The sequence below is a fragment of the Centrocercus urophasianus genome, unplaced genomic scaffold (assembly GCF_019232065.1).
Source record: "Centrocercus urophasianus isolate 14NV4802_14NV808 unplaced genomic scaffold, USGS_Curo_1.0 seq_33, whole genome shotgun sequence".
NCBI lineage: Eukaryota > Metazoa > Chordata > Aves > Galliformes > Phasianidae > Centrocercus > Centrocercus urophasianus.
In genome coordinates, this window is record NW_024884900.1 from 8,785,965 (window position 1) to 8,792,828 (window position 6,864).

Here is a 6,864-nt window from a genome sequence, read left to right on the forward strand (position 1 = left end):
AAAAAGAAAAAAGAAAAAAGAAGAGGAAAGAGAAAGCCCTCTCTTTGGAGGCTGATTTATGTTTCTGTTGTTGGTTGTTTTTTGTTTGTTTGTTTGTTTTGCTTCCTAACAGAAGCACCTAGGGGTGCTTCCTAACAGAGGAACTGGGAAATGCCCCAACGTGAGCTCCAGTCTTTCTGCAGCCAGAGCTGCACTTACCACATCTGACAAAGCAGCAATTTTCAAACTACCTTGGTTTTATTTGAAGAAAACCATTCTTAAAGCCTCTGTCCTGCATTGCTTGGCCACATCAGACACTGTGGATAGAGAAGTCTTTGCTCCTGTGGCGTTAGACCCATAGCTGCTCTCTGATTGCTCCAAGAGATCTCAAGACAGCTTTCTGGTGCAGATATATGTATTTGTATGTAAGGCAAGCTCTGCTTTGGGAAGTGCAGGCATAGCCTGTGGGTGTGCAGAGAGTAACTGCACGCTTGAGAGAGATCAAATGTTCCTGCAGGCCCAATTAAGGATCATATGCAAATGCTGTGCAAAAACTGCTCTGGAAAAGCAACTCCTTCTCTCTCTTTCATCTGTGCTTTGGAGCTTACTTCATAGTTATTGTGTTTCCCTGGGTAAAAAGAACTGGAGTATACCATAGGGGAAAAGGAAATGGCAAATGAGGCCATGCTGATTATTCAGAAAAAAAGGCCTGCAAAATTCTGAAGCACAACTTTGTTTGTCCCAAAGATACTCATCTATCTTGCAACCAACACTTAGAAATGTCTTGATAACCTCAAGAACAGGCTTGCTTTCTTCACCTCAGACAATTTCTGGGAAAAGCTGGGCACATGGCCTCCTCCACCCTTTCTGACATTCTCATACATTACTCGAGATGTTAATGCTTTGTGCTGGGGAGAGAGCAGAAAATGCAGAAAATGCCAGGATCCCACCGACCTTGCTGCAACCAGGTTCCCCACAAGGAAGCATCACCCAGTCCTTGGTATGGGGAGACCTCATTGTGGCCTTCCAGTACCTGAAGGGATCACATAAACAGGAGGGGGAATGGCTGTTTATGAGGATGGATGGTGATGGGACAAGGGGGAACAGTTTTAAACATTGACAGGGGAGGTTTAGATTGGATATTAGGAGAATATACTACCACACAGAGGGTGGTGAGGCACTGGAACAGGCTGCCCAAGGAGGCTGTGGATGCCCCATCCCTGGAGGCATTCAAGGCCAGGCTGGATGTGGCTCTGGGCAGCCTGGGCTGCTGGTTGGTGATCCTGCACATAGCAGGGGGTTGGAACTGGTTGAGCATTATGTTCCTCTTTAACCCAGGCTATTCAATCGTTATGATTATGATTTTTATGATTACTGAGGGAAACACGTAGAAATCATCTTCAGGGGTATTCCGTAAGGATTGCAACCTGCAGCACAATTGTTTGAACTCTATCTGGCTTCTTCCCAGTGCTCTACACCGCTATGGGGCAGCCCAGTGAGAACAGCCATGCCCCATGGGATGGGTGCTGGCTCCAGCCTGCTGCAGGGTGGTCTCTTTGCATGCTGAGATCAATTCTAACCTGGGGTGAATGTGCTCATGGCGTGCCTGTGGTAACAGTCTGTTGTCTTGTGGACTTTTGTGTTCAACCAAAAGAAGGTTCCATATGGGGGAGGAGAATAGAGAAGCAGGTGAGTACGGCCACCTGAGGCTGAAGAACGCCACAGCTGAGTTTGCTCTGATGTTGGAAATTTTTCACATCTCCGAGAGAGAGGGGGTGGGATGCTGGATCTAGGTTGCCATCTCTGAGCTTCATTCTACAAGCTTTCCCTCAGCACACCTTCTCCCCAGTTTTCATTCCTTTCGGGAAAAACTTCCCTGTAGTTCTTGCGCAGATGGCAGAGAAGTTTGACTTATCTCACTTACTGCTGAATATGAGAGTATGGGTTGCATTCCCCATTTTGTGCCTTCTGCCTTGGGCTAGGCCCTTCGAGGGCCAATGCTTCCTAGAAAGGAAACTCGGTCCTCTCTGTGAGTCTTTTGTGTTGCAGATCCATCCAGTGCTGGAGGTAAACGGGAAGATGTGGCCTCCTTGTGTGTCACTGAGGGGCTGGAGGTTGGTTAGGGGGTTGCAGCAACGTTTCTCTCAATGTTTGTGAAAGAGGGAGGGCAAATGTCTTCACTGAGCAGCAGAATGACCTTTGGTGAATTTAAAACACAGCCATTGATTTGACCTAGCTGCCAAGTTCAATAGCAAACTTGAAGGAAAAATGACTTTTTGTAGCTATGATGGATTTCTTAAAGTTAATTTTCAGATATAAGCACAATTACCAGAACTCCTAATTACCCATAAATTATCTGCATGGAATATGACTCCCTGGGATGGAAGATCTGCTCTGTCAGAAGTTTAGGAAATATCAAAACAAACAAACAAGAAAACAACAAAGAAAGCAAAACTAACATAATTAAGTCCCAAGAGATGCTTATTCCCAGCTTCACGTAGAAATTAAGTCAGCACAATTGAACAGTTAAATATTGACTGAATTGTAATATTTAATCAAGTAGCATTCATATTGCTCCACTTTCAAAAGAGGTTTAGCTGGTTGTTTTATTGACTTTTTAATCAATGCTTTAATTATATTGGTGCTCTAATTTTATAATAAGTTTGCATTAATTAAGGTAGCTCTTCTATATGCAGAGAGTAATAGGAAAATCAAAAAGAATATGCTTTTCTCACTCTCCACATGAGATGTAGACGGTGCTATTTACACTCACTTGCTCTTGCAATGGAAAATGACATCAGGAATTCATACGGCTCAGAATGGCCATGCATTCTGAACTTGCTGCTTAGGTCAGCTGTGCTTGTGAGAAAGATCTGTGGAAATAAGAACTCGGGTCAAGCGTATCACACGAGGCTATTGATCAGATTCTGAAAAATGAAGTGCTTGGATCTATTGGAAGATAAATGGGGATCAATAGAGAAATACCTGTGCTTACTCAGTCTCTATCTCATCTGGCATCATTCACTTTTGATATCAGCTCTAACCAGAGGGGTCAAGGAGAGTGGTGAGCAGAGAAAATTGAGCTGTTTGTTAAGTGGGAAGATTCGTCTTGGTGCTTAGGATGCTCACAGACTCAGCCTGAGGAGAACTGTTAAGGCTTAGCCAATCATTTTTTTCCTAACAGCTAAAGACACAGCGACAGGCTTGGGGTTGTTAGAGGTAGATGAGTGGAGCTGAGATGCCTGCAGCTGAGCCACTCTTCCTGTATGAGCAGCTGTGACTCGGGAGAGTCTAAAGCATCATGTGGATGAACAGTTCTTCAAACATTTATTAGAACTGCCTATGCCACCTGTGCCTCACTGCAACCTTCCCTAATAACCAATGTAATCTGGATGACAGCGGTTAAGGTGAACATCCCTAGATAGAGATGTTTTGTACCATAATTGAGATAAATCTCTGAGGTTCCCATGCCAGCTGCCTCCATGCTTTGACCAAACCATCAGCATGGCTGTGACTCAGTGAGACTGGGGACAGTGTGGGGCTTTTGGCAGCCTATGAGGTGTTGCTGAAGGTTTCTTGTGCTTGCTGTACAGCACACCCATTGCTCCTGGGTGTGTGCAGCCTAATTCCGGCTGCAAAAGCCAATGGAAAAGTAATTCCCAGCCCTATTTTTCAGACAGAGAGCAAGAAGGCAGATGGCTATTTCTAAGCATATCTTTGCAGTTGCTCAGGAAAGGCAGGCAGTTACTCCTGGTTTAGATTAGCACAGAGGTGTGAACTGCAATCTCTGCTCCTGAAACCCTACCTTAGCATGCCAGAGAAGTGAACAACTTCCTTGGGATACAGAAGAAGGCATTGTTTCAGCAACAGGCAGCAGAGCCCTGTGGTGAGATCATGTCTTGGACAGGAGCGTGGTTGGAAGGCCACGAGGATGCAGTTATCCCAAGGCTTCTTTGTCGTGCAGTAAGACCTTTACAAAGCTGGAGTGTTTCAATGCAAAGGATTTTCATTAGTGAAGTCACTGCGACTGGAAGGTTTCTGCTATCACCAGGGTCATTGTAGCTACAATAACACATTGTTTCACACTTTCAAGTGATTCAGACATGAATGGATTTGTTTGGCCAACGAGATAAAGCATCCCCAAAGTATTAAGAAATGTCTGTGAGTGCATAAATCAGATGTTTTCGATTGTAAGAGGATGTATAACGCGACAGCTTTTTGGAGCTGCCTCCATCTGATGCTTCCACATCTGTTGATCATCATCTTGTCAGAGCGAAGAGGCTGTGAGCTGTAAAGGGATAACAGTTTGCCTTGTAAGAATGCTTCATTGATTTTTATTAACACTGGTTGTTAGCTCTACCTGCTGGTATCTGCTTAGCTCAGCCTGGGGCGTTCAGTAGCAATTTCAGAGCCGATCCTAGAGAAAGGGATGGGTAAATAAACATCACCGAGCTCCCCCTGCATGCAGCGGGGATGATGTCTTTATGGCTTATTGTGAAGGAAGCAGCACGTCGGTATTTCATAAAACAAACTGAGAAATAATTAAATGTTAATTCTCCTACGGGAGCACGGAGTTGGCGCGATTACGCAGTAACAGCCCTTGTGCTGGAGAGGGGCTTTCTGCAGGGTCAGGTTAGAAGTTCAGCAAGTCTGAAGGAGAAACGTGGTGTTTACCTAGGCTGCTCAGGGTTGCTTCGGGTTTCTGAAAAGCCAGGAATTGATTTTAAACTTGGCAGCTTCTACATAAAGGAGCCATTTTATTTGTGCAAGTTCACTCTTCTGATTTGGTTAAAAACGCTGGAATAATTACTATTGTGATCTACATCCAGCTTCCTGCCTGACAGATGTCAACAGTGTGTACCCTGAATTCTCAGAAGCCATTTATCATGGCAGCACTGTAACTGCTTTCCCAAGAAATAACAGTGATTCGCAGTACCCCTAATTTGTTATCTCTTTCTTAGAGCCTGCTACTGCGACCGGCATAAGCAAACCCATATGCCCAACATTTCTTCTGTTTTGGCACAGTGTAGTCCCTCTTCAATTGTTTCTTCTCTTCTACCCTCTGAACCGATGCTTGTTTTTCCTATTCATAGGGGAAAGCCATTTAAAAATGATTGCTATTTTCATTTGTCCAAAACCAGTGAATCAGTGATCAGTCTCTAAACGAGTAGGACAATTTTTTTATTTTAAAATTGCCTCTTGAAATTGAGTTTAAGTAATAAAAAATATTCAGAGTAGGTGGTTGAAGGACTTCAAGATTAAAGTATGGGTTATACATTTGCAAATGCATTTACTTTTGGCAGGACTGTGTTGGCAGGGCCTAATCTGGAGCCTGTATTTTGTACCTGGAGCTTTCTTTCAGCCTAAGAAGCAAATTCCATTTTCAGTATTCTTCAGGCTTTTAGATTCTTTCTGGTTTGAAATGAGAGAAGACACTAAAATTGGCACCAGCAGTGTAGGAGCTGGCTCAATGCAAAGTAAAAACATCCCACCATCCTCAGATCCTATGGCTTTGGTCATAAGCTTCCTCACGCATCTTCCCTGGTCTGGCTTTCACAGTGTCTCCAGGCAACTTTTTAAACAAAATCCTCCTTAGAAATAGATATAGAAAACAGTAGATATATCTTGGAGTCTGTGTTTTCAATTTCTGACCATAGAATTTGGGCAATCACTTCTCTTAGCAAGTCTTGCCTTCAGACTAGGGTCAAGAGATCTATCTTGCTAGAGCCAGCAGAAAGCCGTGGGTTGTCCAAAGAGCTCTGACATATAGGGTGCTCCAAGTCAGTATCACTCTTCTGTAAGCTAGAGACAACACAATTCCCTGGGCCTTGATTTGGATGATATTTCAGATTTAGCAGTAAGATGTACGATCATAGAATTATAGAATATCCAAAGTTAGAAGAGACCCACAGAGACCACTGAATCCAACCCTGGCCCCACAGAGCACCACTCAAACCCAAACCCTACGTCTCCTTGAGCTTCAGCAGCTCGGAGACATGCCCACTGCCCTTTGGAGCAGAACCTTTTCCTAACCTCCACCTGACCCCCCAAACAGTGCAGCTCCATGCTCTTTTAATTATGATAACACACAGATGCCAAGGTTGCCGGTGCTTGTCTGAGCACACGGAGCAGCCCATGTGTGCATACATCTGAGGGGCTGATAACCTGAAACACACTGCTGGGCCAGTCAGGAGGATGCTCTTGCTATTCAATTCACATAGCGTGTTGAAGATGCAGATGAGTTTAATTTATATTTAATCAGCCTCTGCAAACAGTAATCACTGGAGAGGTTTTCCATACAACACGCAGTGATTATGCTTATTACAGTGCTACTGTTCATACTGACAAAGCTGGGGGTCTCTCAGCCCCTCCATTTGAAATCTTTCACTCTGGAGGTTTTAATGTTTGCTGTAGAACACCCTGCAGGGTGGGATTTGAAGAATCAGGGCATGGCCCAGTAGCAGCAACACTCAATCATGAGAGAGGGAATGGCCTAAAGCTGAGTGCTAAGGGAGGTTCAGGTTGGATATTAAGAAACATTGCTTCTCCAAAAGAGTGGTCAGGTACCAGAACAGGCTGCCCAGAAGGGTGTTGGAGTCACCATCCATGGAAGTGTTTAAAAACCATGGAGATGTGGCACTGAGGGACGTGGGCAGCAGGCACTATTGGTGGTAGGTGGACAGTTGGGCTGGATGATCTTAGAAGTCTTTTCCAACCTTAATGATTCTATGGTTCTGTGTTCTCCTTGGGACTGAGAATTGCCTCTGCTTTGTCCCAGTGGCTGTCCTGGGAGTCAAGATGAGGCTGAGCCTCACCGTATGCTAGAGAAGCCCATAACTAGAGATCCCTAACGCAGGTATTTATAGTGGTGGTTTTGCCCAAGGA